This window comes from Mixophyes fleayi, chromosome 10 (assembly GCF_038048845.1).
Source record: "Mixophyes fleayi isolate aMixFle1 chromosome 10, aMixFle1.hap1, whole genome shotgun sequence".
NCBI lineage: Eukaryota > Metazoa > Chordata > Amphibia > Anura > Limnodynastidae > Mixophyes > Mixophyes fleayi.
Window position 1 is genome coordinate 38,764,133 of NC_134411.1, and position 25,383 is coordinate 38,789,515.

A 25,383-nucleotide genomic window follows, 5' to 3' on the forward strand; every position below is an offset into this window, starting at 1 on the left:
AAAGTCTCTGTAGATGGTGCCAAATCTTTCTTATTGTCCCAAAGCTCACCTAACCATTACATTCTAGTTTTCTTAATATCTATTGGTTTTTGAAGTGATCAAATTCCTTTGGTACAAGTATTGCTTCCACAATCAGCATGGAGCTTCCCAGTCAGTACTGTACACTAGATAGTAGGGTGGGTAATCTGTGCTTCCAAAATGTGGATGTCTAACATGCGGCCATTGTAGAAAAAAAGGGGGTAGGGGGATTCCAACTACTCTGTAGTGTAGTTTACAACAGAGATTATGTAAATAAAGACATTTATTGTAGAATTATACATAAATCAGCAATAAGTCTGCTCTGGACAGAACTATAATGCAATAAACAATTTATTAACCACACAAAAGGTAAAAATAAACAACGATAGAACATCAATGAATCGAAAGTAAGTGTAAGAAGTATATTCCTATAAAACCTAATAGGTATAAATGTTATTGAGAATAATCCAAGGAAGTCTACAACGGACACAGAAAAGTTCAACATGGTCTAATTAGAGATGGTTCAATAACGCTGTAGTCAAAAGATGTTCAGTGCAGGACGTGATGAATTAGAAAATGACTGACGTTCTGCAGAATGTTACGCAAGTCTCAAGTTCTTATCCCACAGGAACATTAAATACCTCTCAACCCGAGAGGCAACGTTTCCTTGTTCCCCAAAATAATTCCTCAATCGAATGTAAAGACCATCTGGTGGGATGTTGATGCCAGGCGCTGTTTGGCAGATCTTTTTCAGTTGCTTTTCTATTTGTGTTAATGTTGTGTCCGTCCATTCCCTTCAATAGGCAGCTGTCAAGATTATTACCGCCGTGCTGGGGTGACTGAAGTGCCTGTTAGCAATAGACCTGTAGTAGGTGCCGATGTAGATCCAGCAGTTACACCTGGAGTTGCAGTGATGACTGCTTCCACTCCTGGATGTGGGCAATGATGTTACGTCTCGGCAATGATGATCCCATACACCGGCAGGGTTTTGTCAGTCAGGGTGTAGGGGCTAGCTGCATGAGCCCCAGTGGTGAGAGCAGCCACTCCGGTTAGCGGGGGAAAGCAAAGTGGAAGACCAAGGTCCGCGAGTGAGTAAAGGATTAGTGCGATAAACTCAATGTAGAATCAATGCAAACTAACGCGTTTCACCATTCAAATGCTGGCTTCTTCAGGGCTGTTATACGGTTGAATAATCCATATTGCCACTATATATAATCCAGGCTATTGTGGGGAGCAAATTCAATTGATCGAGTACCTTTACGGTCAGGTGTAGCGTAGATTGGATGGGTATGCCGGAAACAGCAAGTTTGATGTCACTTGAAGGCTAATTAGGTTCAATATGAAGACCTAACCCTAGTCCATAGTTCAAGAAAATAGCAATTGTGAGTCCTTTGTTGCAGGCTGTAGTGCAGTATAAAGTAACAGTAACCTGTATAGTTAATTAATTAGCAGGTAATACAGGTGGGCAGGTGAACGTAAGTGGATATAGTGGTCCAGATATAAAGGATCCATACTGAGTGTGAATATGTGAACTAACAAACTGATCACCTAATAAATATAATAGAGATCCGTTCCTTAAACACAAGGGCAGCACTAGGAGACGGTGTAAGTGAGGACTAATGTGTTGTCGATAGCAGCAGGTCAGAATGTTTAATGGTTACAACAAGCAGGTGGGTAGAACGGTTCTGGAGAGTAAAGGAAAAATAAGGAAAGGAGATGTGAGAAAAGTGTCCAGATTAAAATTGATATTTAGGCCTGTAGGGGAGAGGGATTATAAATTAAAAATCCATTGTGTTTCTTCACAGAAGATCTATCTAACGTAGTTGCCTCCTCTCCAAGGTTTAGGTAATTTGATTATCTCAATGTATCTTAGAGGAAGGATCATGTTCGTGGTATCTTGAGTAACGTTCGGAGACACTATGTCCTTCAAACTCTCTTTTAATGCTCAGAGATCCTTGTGTGTAGCTTCCTAATGGTGCGTTTTATGTGTTGTTTTCCACAGGGGCATTCAAGTAGGTATACTATCCCTGTGGTGTCGCATGATAATCTTTCTTTTATGGTGTATTCTTCTCCGGTAACATTAGATTTGAAGTGCACAACTGCTTTTGTTTTGTTTCCTGATCCTGCAAGTATGACTCCTATTACAATAGTAGAACCCGTTGTAGTTTTCATCTAACCAGGATTTTTCAGTCCCCCATTTTTCAATGGTACCATATATTTAACTAGTCTATTTTTTGAGGTTGTCTGCTTGCTTGTAAATAAATCTGGGTTTTTCTGGTAAGAATCCTCCAATTTTTCCTCATCCAGTAGAATACCCCAATGTTTCCTAATAATGTTTTCAAATTCTTTTGAGTTGTGGCTACGTCTTGTAATCAACGAGAGGGTTCCTTGTCCTGTTTTAGATGTTTCTTTTTTTGCGATGAGAAAAGTTTCTCATATTCCCTTTCAAGAAACCCTTTTCTCGGTATATCTGCTTGTATATATTTATATATTGTATTGGTCAAGACTAGAGCAGTTCCTTCTAAGTCTGGTAAACTGCCCTGTAGGAATATTGTCCAGCCATTTTTTGAGATGGTTACTGCATGAAGGTATGTGCGAATTGTAATCAACTTTTTCAGAAAGGTTTTTGTCTCTATCTTGTTTGTAACGTAGATCTCCAGGTCTAGAAACTCTACTCTGATGGGGCCAGTATTGGCTGTAAATTGGAGATTCAGATTGTTTGTGTTAATGTAGTTCCTTCTTGGCACCAGTCCATTTACATATCATGTCTTCTAAGTACACCAATGTCACCCCAAGATCTTATCAAGGAAACGGTTGTTGTTCCATATATAGGAATTCTCCCAGTGGGCCATAAACAGATTTGTGCAACTGTTATATATGTTAAAATATATATATATATATATATATATATATATATATATATATATATATATATATATATATATATTTTTATTATGTATTAGTAAGTACTGACAGGACTGGCCAGGATGTCTTTCACTTGGAATATATATACATAGATATGCATAGGACTCCAAATTCTGAAAACTGGCATAACACTGTGATACACTGTTTAAAGCTTAATTCACAAAACAGGCCTTTGCATTTATTGTGAGCCAGGTCTAGAAAATAAGCACTTGTTCTTACCAGTACAAATCTGTGCATATCTAGTACAATAGAAATGTAAGGTATTGGTTCATATTTTCATCAAAACATTTAAGCTTGCATCCAGCGTTAAGGTTCCTAGTTTTTCTGTGAAATATGCTTTAATCATCACTACAGTCTGACCAGACAGCAGCCAGGCCAAAATTAGTTTTTTTAGATGGTGCCTTAAATTTTTTTTTTTTATATAGTTCTTACCTGTTCTGCTATCCCAGGTGCTGGATGAGGCTGAATCTTAATAAAATCAATTTTCAATGTAAAAAGTTCATCAAAAATCAGGACTGCACGGGAGAAAGTCACGACAGCTCTGTATATGGAAAACATGTCTCTTAGTGAATTGCCAGTCAGAGGGGTTATATAAGGAGAATTACAAGATACAACACTGTGCTCGGTTCATGCAGAAGTAACTCGGCATAATATAAATATACTGGAACATACTGTACACAAAATGTCACATTCAATCAAATATTACATCCAATGTTATTAAGTAGGGAAAACATATGAGCAAATTGACCAAATGACTAAAGGTTTTAATATCAACCTCACTTTCTATGTAGCTAAATATTGTTTCAATGTATTTTCTTAAACAAAAACAAGAGAAAGGAAAAGAGAAACACAGAAATAATGAATACATATCTTATTGTGTATGTCTACGCATTGGGGGCTGATGCAGAGATGGGGGCAAAATGTGCGCAATTTACATTAAACAAATGAGTATTTACGTAGAGCTATATGTATCTTAAGGTCCGAGCAACTCAGAACCGGTGGCTTATTGTGTCCGGTACAGCGGTGCGATCATAAGCAGCCAATTACATGCAGTTCATTAGTATCGCAGACCTTCATCATCATCATCAATCATCATCATCATCATTTGCTATCTTCACCTGGCCCTGATCATCAGCCAATTATACGGCTTTCTCTAGGGTATGAATCATGTTGAAATTCTGATTAAATAAAACTTTGATTAGCATAGTAACCGGCCAGATTAGGGAAATTAACCATCCTGCTTGAACACAGGTGTAGGCATCTCAAAGTCTGCAACGTCAAGCATGCAATTATCATCTTGAAACGGATGAGTGTACAGGCTTAACTGTCTGTATGTATGTGTATATATATATATATATATATATATATATATATATATATATATATATATATATTGCACTCACAGCCATTATTATTTTAGACCTTATATAATATTTATAGACACATTCCACTACAAGTGCCCTATTAGGGAGAACACTCAGGTAATTACAACGCACACGTCCCAATGCCCATTAGTGCCGTGTACATGTAAGCAAAAAAGAAATAGTTTGCTTTCGAAACCCCGATTGCATTAAATAAGCATTTGCCCTGAACACACTTTAAATAATGTTATTTACTGCATAGAGTGGGGCATATTCATCAGGACATTGTGATTTGTACATGGCTGTCATTTGCAGACAACCTGTTCATATGTACAAAGCTCTCTCGGTCACACTGTAGTGATACATTGTAAACAATCAGCACAGGCGATGCGTCATGGAAAGGTCGTCGATATCTCAGGCTTGTGGCAATAGATTTTGGCTAGAGAAAGACTGGGATTTCCAGCTGCCTCGTGTTGCTGTATTTTATTAGCCAGATCCCCATCACATTAGGATCGCTATTTTCCCTTTAATTCCTCCTACAAAATGTAATGCAGAGCACTGTCCTTCCTCAGCGATTTCAACTCTATTTGTGACATTTGGGTAAGAGAAGTTTATGCGTCCGGGGAAATGATGGCAGAGCAAATAATCTGCCGAGGCCATTAGAGAGACGCTAAGCTATGTAGTAATGTATGAATTGTGCTCGGAGTTTAGGAATAAAGACTTTAATGCTCTTCGGCTGATCTACAATTCCAAATTATACTCTGAGAGCCTGATAGGAAAGTAAAATTTTAGCACACAGTGCTGACGGAGCGTCTCCATATCACCTGAGCTATCTATCGCATGGATTAAGAAATTAACTGTGCCCTGTCTGTTATGTATGCAGTAAATGTCCTGAAGAGAGCTTCAAGCCTGCCCTTACAATGTGTTTCTTTATTCAAGCCTATCAGTCCTTTTCCGGACTCCTTTGTCTCTGCTATCACCTCCACTCCCCCTTCAATTTAGTATGTAAGCTCTTACGACAAGGGCCCACTTCCTTTGTGTTCTCCTTCTAATATTGCATCTCCTGTCCTAGTTGTCCGCACCCTCAGACCTGCTTCCCCAGCTAAGTTTCCTAATCCTGTGCTCCTCCTAACAGGCCTACGTCACACAGTCCTACTACTTCTACTCGTTTCCTAGTGCCTGGAAACCCCCCTCCAAGCCTGGGGCACTGTATAAATGAGGTGGCTGGACCTGCTTCACACGGCTCTGCTTGAAAAGGGAAAGCTGTGTGCACCTAACAGTAGAGCACACAGCATTGCCCGTGTATATTATGGGGATAGGAAGAGTTTGAGAGCAGCCAAGCACTGTGTAAAATTATAGCCACGCCCCATGCATACTGGTCATGCCCACTGGCGGCGTGGTGTGGAAACCCCCCTCTGCAAATCCTGTGTTTGTCCCTGCTTCCCTACCACATTACGCCTAAGCGTAAGGAGTCGCAAGTACAAGATGCACGCGGACGGAAATGTCTGTTTGTGTATAAAATGCAAAACAAAGCTGCAAATGTCCTACATGCAATGTTTAAGTTAAATACGCAGAATGAAATAAGAACGAAGCAATGTGCATTAAATTTTGAGTAAATTGAGTGAATAACTGTTCCTTTTCCGGGGAAAATGAAAGGAATGATGAATTAAGTGTGAAAATAAAGTAGGATAAACTTCTAAAGGGTGAGAACTATAATTATAAGTAGCAAATATTTTGAGGCAATCTGCTAGAAGTGATATCAAGCTATAATCTGTTCCTATAGAAAATACTGTGGAATATAGTGAATTAAAAAAAGATTATTAGAAATGAAATTGGGGAATAAGTAACTACATGATATATATATGAATGGGACAAGTGGTTATAAGTATAAAATACTGGGAGTCTTATTTTAAAGAGCTGTGATCTATTACTAACAAAAAGGAAGCCATGTAAATGATTATTCCATCTATTTTTTACCCATCAAAATCATTACTTAGCTGGTTTTGCAAATCTGGCCACAAACGCTACAATATCACAACTGGCAATTAGATTTTTCAAACCTTCTAAAACGGTAAAGCGCAGGTGTTGCCCAAAGCAACCAATCAGATTCTAGCTAACTAACCTAGTACATTCTACAAAATGATAGCTAGAATCTGATTGGTTGCTGTGGCCAACAACTCCACTTTTCCTTTTTAGCTGATGTGATAAATTTACCCCTAGATCTCATTCAATTTAGGAACCCTACATGTGTGGCCAATCGGATATTGATTTATTGGCTTCTTGACATCCTCAATCTATTTCCCTAAGAGTTGCTTACAATGTAACGCTCATAAATCAACAAAAAAATATCTCTCTATCCAGCTATAGACAAATCTACATGTCCAAAATTTACCTGTGTCCTTTGTTTGCTTTAATAGTTATGTTAATTAAAATAAAAATCTAATCAGCTCATTCCCCGAGTACACACATTGTAACAACAGTTGGATTAAACTATAGTACACAAGAAAACACCTTCCTGTCTCGTGTATTCAGTAAATTTGTGCGCTGAAGTAGGGGGAACTGTCTTCTAAGACCAATGTTTTCAGCAGCAAAACACCTGAAGGACTCCGAACGACCTCCAAATCTTAGTCTCCATATGCTTCATCTACCGAAATAGACTCCGTTCAGCAGAAATTAATTGGGTGTGAATGTCTTCTACCATGCAGAGGAAATAACTGGGACGAGGAGAATATGAAACCTCCGTCCTTTAATGAGAATTGTAGTCAGAATACAGATAAAAATCACTGATTCTAAAATAGCCAAATATTGCATCGCGGTCGTTACCTCCATTACCTCGTTAATCACTGGGCCGGGGAAAGAGATTGCAGCTTGCATACTTATTACTACCGTAGACAGTGTTAGACAGGGGTGTACAGAGTCTATTGCACATATTTTATCTAGAAAACATTATTATAATTGTAAATAATCTGCAATATGGAGTTAATGATTTTAGTTGTATCAAACAGCTTTTCCCATAGAGCTCTACAGAATTGCTTCTATTCAGCTCTGTGGGAGAGGTATGGACAGATCCTTTCCTTCATTGGGGGAGACTAAAGCTGGGTACACACTATAGGTTTTTCAGAAATGATTGTGCCAATCACACGATACACGACCGTTCGGCCCGATATTGCATTAGGGTGTACGCTTCAACGATGAATGATTATTGTTCCAAAACACATTATATGGTTTGATTTGATTTGATAAACAGACAAAAAATCTTGTTCAACGATGGAACGATTTTGTTCCACTTCTGCAGTGTGCATGCATCAGGATCAGGATCTCCATAGAGTTTACAGAGTCACAATCTTTTCAGCCGATGGTTATGACAGATGAAGAGCACAAATCTGAAGGTAAATTGTGTAAAATGTGTATAGTGTGTACACATGAATCGGCTGATAGGGACTTTGTCGTTAGTAAAAATTGTTAATGATATTGCATGAGGAGAAATATTCTGTAGGGGTACCCATCATCATTTATTTATATAGCGCCAACATATTCCATAGCGCTTTACAATTGGGAAAAAACACAGTAAACTAATAAATAAACTGGGTAAAACAGACAAAGAGGTGAGAAGGTCCTGCTCGCAAGCTTACAATCTATGAGACAATGGGAGTTTGACACATGAGGTTAAGTCTACATTTTGCATTTCGGTCCAGCCAGACTGCAAAGGTAAAAGTGACTCATAAGCTAAATGATCCTGTCACACAACAATGTTGGTCAGGGGGTGGTTGTCTTGGGTGAAATTGTGTAACGGATGGTAATGAGGTAATGTAGTGAGGTTAAGAGGGTGGTTGAGGAATATTATAAGCTTGTCTGAAGAGGTGGGTTTCCAGAAAACGCTTGAAAGTTTGTAGACCAGAGGAAAGTCTTATTGTGGCGAGGGAGAGAATTACATAGAGTGGGTGCAGCCCGAAAAAAGTCCTGTAACCGGGAATGGGAGGATGTAATGAGGGTGGATAAGAGACGCAAATCTTGTGCAGAACGGAGTTGCCGAGTTGGGAGCCTTAGATAAACTGGATTGTCCTTCAATATATACTAAAGGGAGGTCCATAGGTACCTTGTATAGTGTTAATGTGCTTTTTTGTGTTGATAGTTTGTGTTTTTGTCAACAAAACCTTTTCAGTGGCTGGATAGCAACATATATCTTCCATATGTTTCGGGAGGTTGAGGGGCGTGAAAGAGGCAAGTTTGCTTTCACAGATGATCGCAGGTAATGACGGTCGGTAGGGCTTCCTTAGAAGCACCCAAAAGATTGTAAAGGTGGCTCTTATGAATGAAAGAAAACATTATAGATTTCAGTTTAAAAACATGTAGGAGTCTAACTATACCAAAAGCCATTTTCCAAGTCCGTGGAAGTACAATGCTCTCAGAGAAGCTTAAAAAATTGAAGAACGGATGACTGACTTTTGCAATACAGACAGAAAAATAAGATTGGGATGTAAAGGGATTACGTATCTGTTTCTTATTTGGCATATGTAAAAATAGGTCAGGGCTAAATTAAATTTTTAAGCAGAATTGATGAGTAAAGTTGAGTTGAGAACCCTGAAGATATAAGAGATTGCAAAGAACTGACAGTTCCTTCCCTGCCAGACACAGAGCTGTCTCAGGAAATCTCTCAGATAGTCGTCTCTGCACACGGGCGTATTAAAGAGTTTAGCTCATTTAAATAAGAAATGAAATCCAATTTGATATGCTAATCTGGGGGAACAGTTAGAAAGGAGAAGAATAGGCTATGTCCTTCCGCCGTCCAAATCTTCTGGAGGCTTAGATTAGTGGCTCCTTGTCCTAGCGCCTGCATATATTATATACCCATATGGGTATAAATTATATATAATTCTTCACAATATCCAGACATTCCGCTTACTGCTTTATCTCAACTATAAACTGATTTAAACAATCACAATAAGAAGAATGAATAGAAATCTGTCTAAAGCTGATTTAGTTGCGAGCATGGCGAGGAATGCTCAAGTTTGTTGTTACTAAATAAATAGTTATAGGATATTAAACTGACACAAGAAAGTTTTGTAAACTAGAGCAGCTCTGGGGTCAGAAAATGACTTGCTAGCTCCCCCACCTGGCGTTGCAGTGTTAATACCGGGAGCATCAAGTAGCTACCTTGGTCCGCTGAGAGCCTGATGCACAAACTAATGTCTATTGCTAAAGGATAACTGGTTTCAGATTACAGATACAAGTCAAATGTGCTTTAAATAGGATCTTAAAATCAGGATCTTGATCTGTTAATAACAAGGCCGTTCAAACCATGAGATGAAGTGGTAGAAAAAAAAGGGGTACAGTTGGTAGACAACTATCGGGGGGGGGGGGGGGGGGGTAGGGATGTTGTTCGCTTTGCACTTCCAGCTTTCCTCTCCTCCCTTCCAGCATACCTCATACTAATATTAGAGGAGGAACCGCAGAAGAACACAGAGATCAATCACTGTCTGCTTCCTCCTGCATTCATTCTGTGAAAAGGGCATCAGTGACAGACAATGGAAGTAATCGATATACAAGGGAACAGGCGCGGGCTGGGATGCTGCAGGCAGGGGGGCACACAGGTGGCCGCATCTCATTACAGGGGATGCGGCCGCGTCAATGATGACGTGGCCGCATCCCCTGTCATGTGATGCGGCCGCCTGTGCGCTGACGCGGCCACATCTGATGACAGCAGAAAAAAATCTGAAGAAATTGCATCAGGGGGCGGCCGATGCCCCCCTGCCCCCCGGCCCAGCCCGCCTCTGCAAGGGAAAAAGACTTAATATCCTCTCTCTGCAGATCCGTACAGAGGGCAAACAACAAGACCGTACATGGTAGAACAGTACAATACAGTAAACAAATAACACTGCAACTCTCAACACAGCTACTGGGGTACAAGGGGTATTTATTTTGCGCAGACTGAAACCTGTGCCCATAAGCGTGGGCGCAACTAACAGGTTTAGAGCCCCTGAAAGAGGTGCGATGACAATGGAGGAGTGGAGCCAATGGGCAGAGAGCCCAAGGAGGAGGTGCGCAGTGTAGCTGGTGAGCAAAAGTTCTAGGTAAGGAGAACAGGGGGGAAGAGGGCCCTGCTCACCAGAGCTTACAATTTAATGGGAAAGGGGAAGACAAATGGTTGACACATGGGGTTGAGTCAATGTAAGGGGATCTGAGGGCAAGAAGCAAGAGTGGGAGAGATGGAGGATGAAAGAGGATGAGGTATACTACATGGTGAAATGGTTAAGTGAAGGACTTCTAGGCTTTTGAGGAAAGGTGGTGATCAATGGTCAACCGGACAGGGCAGGAGGGAGTATGTATGGAGATGAGGTTGGAGATGTAGGGCGCAGTGGAGTTGGAGAGGGCCTTTGTACATGAGGGAGAGAAGTCTGAAGAGGGTTTAATATCTCCTCTACTGCCCTCGTTAGTCATCGGTACACTTCTTATACAGTTACTGCAGGAGGAAGAGCACAGTGATTGATATGTGTCACTGTGCACTTTCTAAAGAAACTTTTTCTAATATTTTCCTCTCCCCAAAGCTATTACACTATTAGAATGTGTGTTGTCTTTGCCTCCTGAATGGTTTTCATAAAGGCACAGATAAAAGAGGATGTCACCTAAAAGCATTGAGGTGACCAACAGGGTAAAAAGTACAATTTTCTGAAACTAATGGCTAGTGTGGGAAAGTTGTATTTTTATGTACAATTAAATCAGAAAACTGATGATTCAAACAGACAGATGAACTTTAAAGGTTGAAGGAATTTAAACAGAAGCAAAATCCTAGAAGGTCATGATTATGCTTCCCATTTCAGTTCCTCCTAATTATTAAAAATGTAATTATTCCTTATTTTAAAGGGATGCTAAAGGCATAGAATGCGATATACATATGAAAGAACATACATAGAATCTCTCTTAACCTTCCTTCTTATTTACCAGGCAATAGACAAAATCTCCTCATGTTCTCCCCTCACCTCCTCCCAACAGCAATATATTGCTTCTGTAGCCCCGCCCACTAGCTCAGAGTCAGCGCATGCTTAGGAGTATAGTTTGACTAGTTACCTGGAGGAACTACAACTTAGCGAATGGAAACATTGGAACAGAAAGTTGCAAAGCCCCTCCCCATTCAGAGCCTTTTCAAACGTTTTATGTTATAGAGCTTTATATTTGCAATGTATTACTTGTTTATATAAATGACCCCAGACATGCTTTAAGTTACCACTGGTCAAAAAAACCCCTTAAAGTAATTGTTTTAACTGCAATTTCCTCTTCCCAAAGATATAACAAAGTCCATGTTTCCTATCACCATTAGAATGTCAAATACAGCCACCGATAAATGAGGGTAATTGTCTTTTCTACTGGGGGGGATTCATAAAAGTGGCAATAAAACGCCCTGAGTATAGAGGTAAATTATCTCCATATTCTATAAATTATATAACCATGTTTTGCTTAGAATTGATTTAAAGTAAGAATTAATTAATAATTTTTGGTTAAATTCTGTTTGTTTACCACGACATTGGGCTCCAGCAGAATAATACATTGAGTATAACCAGGGTCACTACTAGTCCTTGTGGTATTCATTTCAAACCGTGAAATTTAATGGTTTTCCCCACAAAATTAAAATACACAAGAACATAGTGAGATATACACTAAACATAACCGCAGAATCTATAAACAGCTCTGATTTTGGCCTGTGCCACAAAAGACAATGGAAATGAAATATGATTGGAATGATTTACTTTTATATATCAGTTTTATTTCCGGAAAGATTGATTTATCCAGAGATAAGATGCTAAGAAGAATAAAAGTTCTCTGTGTAGGTCTTGGGGAACGTTTTCAATTTGAGGAAGGGTTAGTGTTGTTTGGAGGTAAGGTACACAGGCCCACCTCAGTTCCAGCAGGAATGAAAATATGTGCCGCCGCGTAGCGGTGGCGCTGAACACGGCGTGACCTCATTGTGTTGTGGGTGTGGCCAACATGGGGCATTGATACATACATTATAATAATACATTACATTTAGCATTTTAGACAAATACACAGGCCCTACTGTTAGAAGCACACAGCGTTGCCTTCACAAGCAGTACGTTGTGAAGCGGGACATACCTCCCAACTGTCCTTGCAGTCGGACCAAATCCTGACTAAGGGAGACAGTCATCCAAATTCAGGACTGCCCTACCAGATTCAGGACAGTTGGCAGACTGTCCTGCTCTCTCCTACCTGTCTTGGTCACTTTCACCACTTGTAGCAGATGGTTTCTTTAGCTCAGTTCATTCTTGTCTCGAACCTGGAATATTGGATGCCCTATTTTGAAAAAAAAAATGGGTACATGAGATTTAGAAAACTCCAACCAGCCCCAATGTTAAAACAATAGCACTCACGTTTTATAATTAGGCCTCCCTCCAGTCCCCACAATAATAATATTCACATTAATTAAGTAGACCAATTTCCCTCCAACCAGCCCCAACATAAAATTAACAGTATACCCATTTACTCAAGACATATTTCCCTCCCTCCAAACAGTCCCAGCAATACATTAAATAGCATTAAAATGTAATAAATATAGCCATTTTCCACAACCAATCCCGACAATAAATAATTTATATTCACATTCAATAAATAGCCCTTCTCCCCAAAATCAGCCCCATATTCAATTGATAGCCCTAAACCACCCCAGCATTAAATTAAAGGTTCTTTCACCTCACCTTAAATAATTAGCCCCCACCTACACTCCACCATTAAATAGCCTACCTCCCACACTATATTAAGATCCTCCCTTCTCTCACATATTATATTAAAATACTGCGCGCACGCACACACATGCTATATTTAAAATACTGCGCTCGCGCACACTATATGAACATGGCCAAACACGCACGTACACTATAGCAACATGGGGCCACACATGCACAAAATTAGCCCCACAGCCACACTGTTAGCCCCACTGGTTGTTAGCCCCACTGTCTGGTTGTTAGCCCCACTGTCTGGTTGTTAGCCCCACTGTTTTTCCTCCACTGTTTGTTAGCCCCACTGTTTATTTGTTAGCACCACTGTTTGTTTGTTAGCCCCACTGTTTGTTTGTTTGTTAGCCCCACTGTTTGTTTGTTAGCCCCACTGTTTGTTTGTTTGTTAGCCCCACTGTTTTTCCTCCACTGTTTGTTTGCCCCAGTTTGCCAGCCCCACTGTTTGCCACACTATTACTTACTTACACACACAGACACTTACCTTTTTACATCCAGCAGCAGCAGCACCCTGCGCGCTGGTCAGCCAACGGAGAATCAATGACTGCCGACTATGCAGTAATCACATGGGACGGCGCCTGTGGCGTGGTGCCGTCCCATGTGATTACTCACATAGTCGCCAGTCACTGACTCTCCGTCCGCCGAGCAGCGCGCAGGGTGCTGCTGCTCGGCGGACATGCGGACCGGCCCTTCTGGCCATCGGCCCTTCTGGCATTTGCCAGAAGTGCCAGATGGCCAGTCCGGCCCTGGCTGTATGCACAAGCTCACCTTTAAGGAATACTACGGGAATAATCCTATGAAGCGGTTATCACTGATGACCAAACAGCAAACATGAAAATGGTAAAGAAGTGAGTAAAATTATGTCCATTCTCTGCCGGACACCTTTCTGCTCTAACCCTGGAAAAGTCCGAAGTACAGTCCCTACTTTACAGCAGAAATGAGGGATAGGTCTACCAGTATCTGGCACGGCAAAATCTTCATCTCTTACACAACTTAATATAAACATTTGTATGGAATAAGCGTGCACTATAACATTTTATATAATTAATAAAGTATATAATACCCTTACAGCGCTACATATACCACTGCTGCAAATCAGAAAATTAAAACTTTACACCAAAGTATAAATCACATATAGAAAAAATATTATTGGTAAATTACTTTTTTGCGCTGAGGTTTCCCATACAAAATAGGTAGAGTAAATCTAATGAATATATAAAACGGAAAAGAATACTTATATTGGTTGATGGTATAGTGTTCAAATTCTTTCAAGCGATCATAGGGAATTGTCTGATGATGAACATACCATGCGAAAGAGAAAGAATATACAATAGTGTAATACTGTATGTTACAACAGTAAAAAATGTTAAATATCACTTTTGTATAATAACTTTTAAAATCTCCAATCCCGATATTTAGGACTAGAAGAACTGGTTCTATAATCAATGTTACACCATATATAGGAATAGTCCTGGTAGATATATAGTGTGGGATGCCCCACAATTCAATCTACTTACACCGTAGATTCTTTAAAATTGGCACTTCAAAATATAGACCTCCGCTCCTCACTTCTTCTCCAAAACCTCTCGATAGATGTAAGAAAAAGAGAGGTATACTTTTTAGGTAGTAGCTAAAAACATTTATTAAATAAAAACATAGATGTTCCTACCTCGGAGTATAAAATAATCAGCATATTAAGTGTGAGCTTTCCCAGCGGGTAGTCCGTGCACGGAGAGATGTTAACAAAGAGTCAGCAATATCCGGATGGAGTAGGTAAGCCTGCTAGACAATCACCGAAGCATCCGTATACACGAGTCCCGTCTCGGCCGGCAGACACACAGAGAAAACACGGTAGCAGTCACCTGCGGCCCTTTTCAAGCAGAGCCGTGTGAAGCGGGAGCAGGGTCCAGCCACCTCAATTATACAGTGCCTCAGGCTTGGATGGGGGTTTCCAGGCACTAGAAAACCCTCCCACGGTTTGCCTATGAGCTGGGGTTATGCAAGGAAATTGCATTCCTTGAATTCATTAAGTCTATATTTTGCTGTCCCCAAAAATATGTTACCTTAGACAGCTGCCTCAGTATACAATACACAAAGTTATTATGCCTGTGACGATCACCCCTAATGAGGTCAGCAGAGGGTGACCGTGTCTAAGCTGACCTTTTGACAAATGTTTTGGAGCCCAGATTGACCCATTAATACTCTCAGGATAATACTATCAGGCCACTGATCTTTCCGGCAAATGTCAGAGTTGCTAGATAGCTGGAAATATTCACTGATTTACAATGCTGACTATTTTATTGGGTTTAGGTTTATTTTATATAAATATGTAAAAATAACTAAATATTTCTAGTTATGAATGTGCCTCTGTATATGGTAAGGTCAGTAATTAATACGATTCAAGGTCAAACTTCATTACAATTAATTCTAAAATAATCTCAATTAACTTTATCCGACCTGACCTAACAGGAATATCGCATAAGCTCTGACAAGAAAAAGGATTTAATTCCAATTAATGATCGAAATAGTCAACTGGAATCTAATTACTGTCTGTTACGTTATATCATTTAGGCATAAAGCGCTTGATATGGGAAAACAAACTGTAGGATAAATACGGCTAGACTGCACTTATATTATACATCAGTAGTGTTAATAACGTTATGATCTTAAGTAATACATTGTTATAATCGATGAGTGGTAATAAACTCACTTTAAGTTCAGGAACACTGTTATAAGTCATATATTACAATGAATGTCAAAATCACTTTTGTAGATTGGGGTATTTCTTGTGAACATGATAATTGAAACTATGGTTATATTAACTTATCTGTGTTTTATTATCTTATAAATCTTATAATATCCATATAATCTACAAAAGAGAATGCATTGTTCCAATACAGAGGGTATATATTAATCAGTAATGTATCTTTACATCTAATTAAGTAATTTAAACCTCTTATTGAAAGTTCTGATTGCCGGTTGGTAAAAAATGTGACAACCTCAGCTGTATCAGTCATTGGTTGTCCAATATTTCAAATGACACCTTCCCCCCTAAAGAGTGTTACAGGGTCACATAGCAAGTTATTAAGGGTCTCCCACCTGTCTGAGACACCACCAGACAAATATCTGCTCTCTCGTTAAACACAAGTCAACCCCTTGATCAATATTCAACACAATAACTAACCGGATAGGTCAGCCCTGATTTGGAGAATCGGAAAAAAGATTTAATTATTTTTTTATTTATTTCTGCAGAACGGTGGCTCAGTGGTTAGCAGTTCTGTCTCACAGCAATGGGGTCATGAGTTCGATTCCCAACCATGGCCTTATCTGTGCAGAGTTTGTATGTTCTTCCCATGTTTGCGTGTGTTTCCTCCGGGATGCTGAACAAGATCATCAACAAAACTGCTGCACCGACATACATCTCCTAACTTATATTACAATATCTCCTAAACCAAAACCTCTGTTCTGCACAAGATCTGCGTCTCTTACCCACACTCATTAAATGTTCCCATTTCCGGTTACAGGACTTTTTTTTAGGCTACACCCACTCTGTGGAATCCCCCCCCCCCCCCACCATACAACAAGGCTTTCCCCAACCTCCAAAGCTTCAAGCGTTCCCTGAAAGTTCACCACTTTTGGCAGCTTATCAAATTCCTTCTTCAACTCCTTAAAATATTCTACCTGATTACTGCCCCCCAACTAAAATTGCTGTTCACTGGATTACGCATTCCTACTAAATACTTTTTCCCATTGCAATCTAGCTGGACCACTCCTATTTCCCTTTAGATTATAACCGTATGAGCCGGGAGGTCTTACCTCTCTGTCTGTTTTATTACTGTGTTTTCTTCACCAACTGTGAAGTGCTTCAGGGTATGCTGGCCATATGTAAATAAATAATAATAATTATAATAGTGATAGTATTAATTGTTAAAATATGCATTTCTGCACAACAGCCTGTTCCGCAGTGAACCTCGATTTGCTTGAAATTCTCCCAAAACGTCATCTCTGATTTAATGGCCTAATTTGTAGAATAATCGCAAAAAATAAAAAGAAGCTGAAATGAAGTGGGTGTATTCTCATCTAACAAAACATATTTCATGATAGACCCTTCTACATGACATATCTAATAACATGTCTATGTCACACAGGTGCCTCAAAAGGGACATTAAAAACATTATTTGCGCGGACGGTTTTCCTGCAAACCAGCCACGGTACCGGGGTACTTAGCTATAATTGAAAAATGGAAAATAATTGCAGATAATGCATGCAAATAAAGTTACTGTCCGCTCGCTATTTAGCCAACAGCTGTAAACAAGACTCCTAAAGGCTAATTCCCATTTCACATCCTCGTAAGCGGTAAACGGCTGAATGAACAATTGTAATAATAGTGAAGGTTATGTTGCTCCATTATTTATGCGTTATCCAGTCTCCAGAGGTAGCAGATCTGAAATGATCCAGAAATCCACCCTGCCTTATAAGACCGTATATAATTTTGTTTTAAATCATAATTTTATTATTGAACATTCTTAAAATGTAATAATTACATTTAAAGTGTGGAAGTCAATCCCCCGGCTGATTTTTTAATTACACTTCAATTCCCTTTAAAAACTAATTGTAAAAACATCTAATTAACAACTAAGAAGCAGCTAAAGTGCACTCTCTGTCTTCTCACAATGGAGACTAAGCTGAATTTACGGAGAATAAAATCTATTAGTCGCTTTGATGTGCCGCCTGCCTCAGTGATATTACAACGTTCCGGTGGGTTGATGATAAAGATGACGGAGAGCTGAGAGGCTATTTGAAGAGGTTTGAGGCTCAAAGGCCGGGTCTTACTTTGAGGAAGGAGAGAAATGTTTCTCAAATTCATCAATATCATAAACAAGGTTGATACAACATCACAAAATCCTAAAAGACAGCCTGTAGAGGTATTTTCACTGCTGAAGCTCCTGACTGTGAAACCACTGAGCCATCTTAGTTGTTGGGAAATTAGAGAGATGCTTCTCCTGACTCCACCATTATTACACATGAAGCTTTGCCTATTAGACCACTGAAGCACCTCATGAGTAGATAGAATTTTCTCAATATCCTCAGTCTGTCGGGTGTAACATCACAAGGTACTTAAATTAAATTAATATGATATTTCAAACAATGGACTCCACCATCATTGCCAGGAAAATTCTTGACCACTAGACCACTAGCTCATCTCATGCTTTGCATAATGTCTTCTTAATGTCAAACATTGTGGTGCAACATCACAAGGTACTACAATGATGCTTGCATGGGCCATTCAACCAAGGCTTCCACTACAACCACCGATGGAGATCCTGACTGTTAGACCACTCAGCAAGCTGGCCCTTTTAGGAAGAGAGTTGCCAATGTCTTCCTGATCATAAACCAGCCTGGTTGAACATCACAAAGTACTAAAAGTGAGCTTACATCTGGATTGGGATCAGGACCACCACCACCGCTGCCTGTGAAGCTTTTGACTACTAGACCGACACAACCATCTAATGGTTGAATGGTCAGAAAATTCTCAATGTCATTTCTATTGTAACCCACCCTGGTACAATATCACTTCCAGCGAAGTTGCTGATTATTTGACCACTGACCCACTTTATACTTTGAGTGAAGAGGAGAGACTTTTCTCATCAAGTCCATTAATCTGTTCAAAATCACAACATACTGACTGGAGATGTGAACCAAGGCCTCCATTAACGCAAACAATTAAGTGTCTGAATTCTAGTCTACTGGGTCGGATTAAGCTTTGATCAAAAGATAATTTATTTCTTAATGTCGTCACCTGGCTCATAACAAAGTATACAGAAGATTCCCACACGAGGACATGAGCTAAAGCCTCCATTATTATAGCCAATGGCGCTCCAGATGACTAGACTACTGAGCCAACTAATGTTTCATACCACGACTAAAGCTTTTCTCAGTGTTATCACTATGATAAAGCAGTCTGTGCAGCATCACATTGTACAAAATAGGAAGTCAAACCCCAGAACCCAGTAATGACCACTGTTCCACAATTTAGTAAACACTACCTACCCTTGCAGGAGTCAGTATAGATATTGATTTCCATGAAGAGGGTCAGTCATTGACTAATAGTTGTCCCATCTTCTTGCAAATTGTCTCTCTTTACAGACTGGAAAAAAAATGTTGGGTTTCTAAATTCAAAGTACTAACATTTCTCCTGTAAATGTTTTAAAAATGAGGTCTTTTTTGTGTGTGTTTTTAGCTGTACCTGGTAAACTGTGGATTCTCAATCTGGGCCAACGGATTCAGATATATTTTATTTTACTCACTTTTTTTTTATTTTAATGTTTTGCTTTGTTTTCTAACACTGTCTTTTTCAAAAATAACTTTGTAAACAACAATTTAGTTCCAAATTCCAATATGTGAACTTTACTGGAACGTTTTACTTATCTCTATTTACTAGTGTAGACTGACTGCTTATAGTCTTCTATCATCTTCATCAGAAAACCGGCCTTATCTCTAAGTCATTAGCGAGAATGTATGAGGCCTTCGTGACTTTCCCATATAATTCATCCACTGCACTTAAGCTGGGTACACACTACAGAAATTTCAACCAACTTTTTATGCCGATCGATCTTACATGTGATCGATGGTCCGATCGCTCGGTCCATGGACTGCATACACACTAGCCTTGTTTAGAACGATAAAGGGAAGAGCGGACGTCCCTTTAGCGACTTTTTACAGCCATGTTGTCGTGAGCAATGACTGTAATTTCGTACTCACTGTCGTGGATCGGTCGGAAGTTTATACACACTACACAGCGGAAACGAGATTGGAACGAAAATATTAAACGGTACTACCAACCAAATGAGGCGATAATCGTCTATTTGGGCAGACTTTCGACCATCGTGTCACTGCACACACTGACCCGACTTTTGAATGAGCAGTCGTATGTCGGCAGTTAGAGCCGATTATTGGACGAAAACAGTATAGTGTGTACCCAGCTTTAGAGAGTTTGTGTTTTTAAGACGGCCATAAAAAATAAAAATTCAGGATATGAACCCAGCGAGATGTAGATACTTCAGCTGGATAATGACCAAATAGTTTCTTAACTTCTGGATGGACTAAAATGTACTCAAAACACCTGCTGCACCCATAACATACCCTATGGTAGAAATCACACAATGGATGGAGGACTGGTAGAGACGGGTAAAATTGCAGCAAAATTACTCATATCAATTTTTGCAGCCCTATCAGTGATGCAATCATCTATCTACGAAATTTCTGCACCATTCCGTGCAGTTTTGTAGATTTTCATTTCACAGGATTTATGGTCTATGAATAGAGGTGGACCGACGGTGGTGGATTAATTCTTCTGTATTGTACATTTGGGTAGGACTACGAATACTTAACGCCAGATTACGCCGGCAAAGAATTCAAAGTTTCGTGGGTAAATGCGGAAGGAGACAAATATTTGACGGAGCAGTTTTGAACATTTCGTTCCTCTCCAGCCCCTGGTATCACAGACCAGTCTCCAGAAACCCCCCCTCCCTGCGCTAACTAAGTGGTCACCATAGCGGCACTGTCCTATACAGCAGCCGCGGCGCTGTCAAAGAAGCGTCCGCGGCGGTGTTGTATTGTATACAGCACCGCCGCGGCTGCTGTATAGGACAGCGCTGCCGAAACGCAGCAGCTCTCTCTCGTGTGTTTTTTTTTTTGTTTTTTTGGGGGGTCAGGGGGAGGGAAACCCCCCCACGACAATCCTGCGTGCGCCCCTGCAGACGTATATTACGTGTGTATATTTCCCCTTTGTCTCCTTGCATCGCCAGTATTTTGATGACCACGTTTTAGCCAGACGTATTCCAGTAACAAATAAACCCGTCAAGAGATAGAACATTTATCCCGGGGGACGAACCAAGCCCCAGTCAGTTTTTCAATTTCATCTGATATCTGCGAGAGAAATTAGACTTAGCAGGTCAGTATATAGATAGCGCGCTATCCGGACACAAAGTCACAGAACAAATTATATGTCAGGATAGATGGAAAATCTGTGGAGACAATAGCAGGAGCACAATATGAATTAGATGGAATATTTTGGACCAAAGGAAGACGTTTAAATATACAGATACAGAGCTTAAGCTTCTTGTTAATCCCAATAAGATATTTGATTATTCAGCTGGTATTACACCAGATATTGTATATATTATGCTGTTAGTTAGAATGGCTTAATCCAAATGGTGGTACTGAAATACATTAGGTATTAATGCAATACTAATTGTAGAGCTGCACAAAGTCAGGTGTAATGTCTGTAAAATTCAGTACATAAAGAAGATCATTTCAGTATATATAGACATATATAGTATCTTCCAATAAGATCAGGATTAATCCACACACTATACAATACATCAACACATGGAAGACTCTATCTGGAACCATTTTCACTCCCAAATTTTCCCATTGCACCCAGCAATCCACTGATCTGCCCCTGGGTATTTCATGGATATAAAAAGTGTACACCCTCTTACTGAAATTGTTGTTTGTGATGTAAAGACTAAAATCAGATAAATGATGTCAGACCTTTATCCACCTTTAATGTGACCTTGCAACTAACAAAATTCAAGAACAAATAGACATTTTTTTTAGTAAAAGAAGTGAAAATAACAACCCTAAATACTCTAGTTGCATAAGTGAGCATACCCCATAAACTGATAGTTTGTGGAAGCACATTTCCTTCTTTTATTATAGCAATGAGTCTTTTTGACTAAATCTCTATCAACTGCAAATACCTGGACATTGCAATTATATCCCAACCCATTAGCTAGATTGATAGATAAATACGAGATAGATAGATAGATAGATAGATAGATAGATAGATAGATAGATAGATAGATAGATAGATAGAAGATGAAGGTATTCATCAAATCATTTTTCATCAGGCTGTTTCTGAGCAGCAAACAAAGATTATTATTAAGGCTGAAAATTGGAGGTTTGTGCCCCTGAATTGGGATATGTGGACTTCTGCCATTAATTCTTATTATAGCTGTTGGCCTCTGTCTATTTACTGCTGAAACTGAGATGAATGTGACTCAGAAATAGTTATGTTATGAATTGTCCCAGAGCAAATGTGTGCTTGACACTGGCCTTCGTTGAAAGGGACACAGTCGCATAAACCCCCCCCCCAAAAAAAAAAAAACAGGGACAGTGGTCCACATATTTAGGTGCGTTTTACGTTCATTTACAGATAAGCATATACCATTCTGAAACACTTTCACAATGCGGGATGCGATACCTAGTTGTCTTGTCATCGACACCTTGTACCTCCTAATGCGCTGAATGAGAAAAGTAGGGACTGGTACCAGAAATGGGTGTAAAGAAGGAAAAGAGGGAGAATATCGTTGGATGTAATATTGAATATTACTTGATTTTTATTAAATTCAGACCAATAATAATAGCTTAGTGCTGTTACAGCCGGACCCGCTGTTCCCCCAGCTGGGGTCTAGAGAGCTTACATGGTTCCTGTCATTGTCCTCTTCGGGGGTGAAAGCCGCGATCCTCGCCACGCAGTCACCATCTTGGATTTGGGTCTGCCCATGCACAGACCTGATGGTTATTACTATAATCTCTGTCCCTCATTCATTGGGCTGCCTAGTACCTGGTCCATTGTCTACAGTGGTTACTTACCTGTCTGCAGACTATCCAGCATCCTGCTCCATTGTCCACAGTGGTTACTTACCTGTCCGCAGACTATCCAGCATCCTGCTCCATTGTCCACAGCGGTTACTTACCTGTCCGCAGACTATCCAGCATCCTGCTCCATTGTCCACAGCGGTTACTTACCTGTCCGCAGACTATCCAGCATCCTGCTCCATTGTCCACAGTGGTTACTTACTTGTCCGCAGACTATCCAGCATCCTGCTCCATTGTCCACAGCGGTTACTTACCTGTCCGCAGACTATCCAGCATCCTGCTCCATTGTCCACAGCGGTTACTTACCTGTCTGCAGACTATCCAGTAATCTGCTCAATTGCCCCCTGAGGCCATCAGTCACCCCACAGATGACCTTACTTCCATCTACCACCATTGACCTGCTCCTCGTGTATCCGGATTCGTCCTACAGGTCTCGACTAACACTCTCCCAGGGGGCCACGACCTGCAGAATAGAGGCTGCATACCTCCTTGCGGGGGTTTCTGGCGAAGACCACCTGCTCCATCAGACTCCGCACCTGGGTAGAGTAGAGTCAAGTCAGGCAGCCCAAGAGGTGATAAATGTGCTATTTAGCCTTAGACAGAACCGTAGCTGCTTTTAACAAAGTTTATTTCCATTAATATAAAATTAAATGAACCCCGGCAGCATTAATCACCAGCCGCTTTCTATCCTAGCAAGGGATGAATCCAGGTGATATCTTGAAGGGAGTTTGCAGTCGCCCCGCTCACAGATGCTAATTTCTGCTGTCAGTAGATTATTAATAAATGATGAGCGATAGCATTTATTTTGATGTATAGCACAGAGGGTGATTTATTTTGTGTGATTTAGGCACGTCAACCAGAATCTGTCAGCTCAAAATGTCAGAATGCTAATTTTGCAGGAAGAGAGGAGTCCCGCTGTCTCTCAGCCGAACCTTATCCAAACTTCTGACAAATGAAGGGACTGAGGTGTCTTAGATGAAAATCACAAATTTTTTTTTTTGCATATGAAATGACTGACAATATAGCCTATTTTATTCATAAATTCATTTACTTAGCCACAATAAAAGGGCGATTAACTTCTTGTTGACCCCAGCATAAATAATGCAGTTTTAACCGAATTTCCCATAATAGGAAGTGGCCGCCTGCTGAGACGCGGGAATTAAAATTCCTGCCGAGTATTTACATTTATTGCAAATAAACCCTGGTGGGGACGGTGACCTGTGTAATATAGGAGTAGATACAAACACAATGTGACAGTGTTAAACTATAAATAACATCCATAAGGAAGACTTCAAATACTGATGAGTTTTTCCATGATTTCTTTTTTGGAGGGAGGTTTTGCGAAGAAGAACCATATCTCATTAGTGCATATGTAATACACAAACAAGCTCCACCCATTATCTGTATTATTACACCTGAAATATAGCAAGTGAGACGCTGTTGTATGCAAACAGAATGGAGCTATAACCAGGAGACGTATGTAGGGAATGTTGCAATTGGAATATTGGATTTATTGAGCTCAACAGCTGCTACAATACATTCTATAAATAATTATACTATTATATTATATATTACAACATTTACTATGCTTTCTAATGTGACCTTTTATTTTACATGCATGCTGCAGTCTGTCTGTCTACATATGGCAAATAACATTTAGGTAGAGCGCACTACCACCCAGAATCAAAATTCAAAACGTATCTTGAGATCCACTTGGATTTGAATATGGTCAGAACTCTGTTCAACTTCCTCAACTCTTTTTTTTAAAACACAGCACGAGTGACAGCAGAAATAGCGAAGAGAGAAGCCGCGTGGACCTAACGTCTGCAGATCCAGCAGCTGGATAATGTCCAGAACAACTTTCATCATGAGCGAGGGAGAAACAAACTGCTCTTGTGTGACAGAAACAGAAACAGCAAATTCTACGTGTTACGTGGCACTGCGGTGACTTCTCATCACCAAATATTTCTGCCTATGAAAGATTTTTTTCTTCTTTAGTTAATACGGTTAATTGTGAGTACGGCAGATTTAAAAATATTCTAGTAATAAAGCAGGAACACTGAATTTTTTGGCAGTGCTATATATTTAAATGTATCTATCCTCTCCTGATCTGTGGACATCTGTGTTGTCCCGTGTAACTGACTGTCTTTCTGCAATTTCATCTTGGATGTCCTCTCGCCAACTCAAACTTGATCTTTCTAAAACAGAGTTAATAATATTCCCACCCACCAACAAGAGCATACCTGACATTTCTATCTCTGTTGATAACATGACCATAAATCCCACCCCGCAAGCTCACTGCCTAGGTGTAATCTTTGACTCACACCTATCCTTTGTTCCCCACATTGACTCTATATCTAAATCATGTTACATACATCTAAAAAACATTTCCAGAATTCGCACATATCTCACACAAGACACTGCAAAAACCTTAATTCATGCACTAATCATCTCCCGCATTGACTATTGCAATTCCCTCCTTACTGGTCTTCCCCAAAACATACTCAAACCCCTACAATCTATTTTGCATGCAGCGGCAAGCTTGATTTTCCTTGCAAATCGCTATTCCTCTGCTAAATCACTCTGTGAATCTCTACACTGGTTGCCTGTTTTCTACCAAGTTCAATATAAAATACTTTTACTAACCTACAAGGTCATCAACAAAGTTGCAC

The 25,383-nt window shown here is 39.9% G+C and overlaps 1 long non-coding RNA gene across 3 annotated transcripts in view; it reads right to left on the bottom strand.

The window, feature by feature from the left end:
• Positions 1–3,027: 3,027 nt before the first annotated feature.
• Positions 3,028–25,383, bottom strand: part of LOC142104033 (uncharacterized) — a 163,849-nt gene continuing 141,493 nt past the window's right edge. For all 3 annotated transcript variants that reach the window (XR_012679501.1, XR_012679499.1, XR_012679500.1), the window contains exon 6: positions 3,028–3,484. This is a non-coding gene — a long non-coding RNA (uncharacterized LOC142104033). The remainder of the gene's footprint in view (positions 3,485–25,383) is intronic.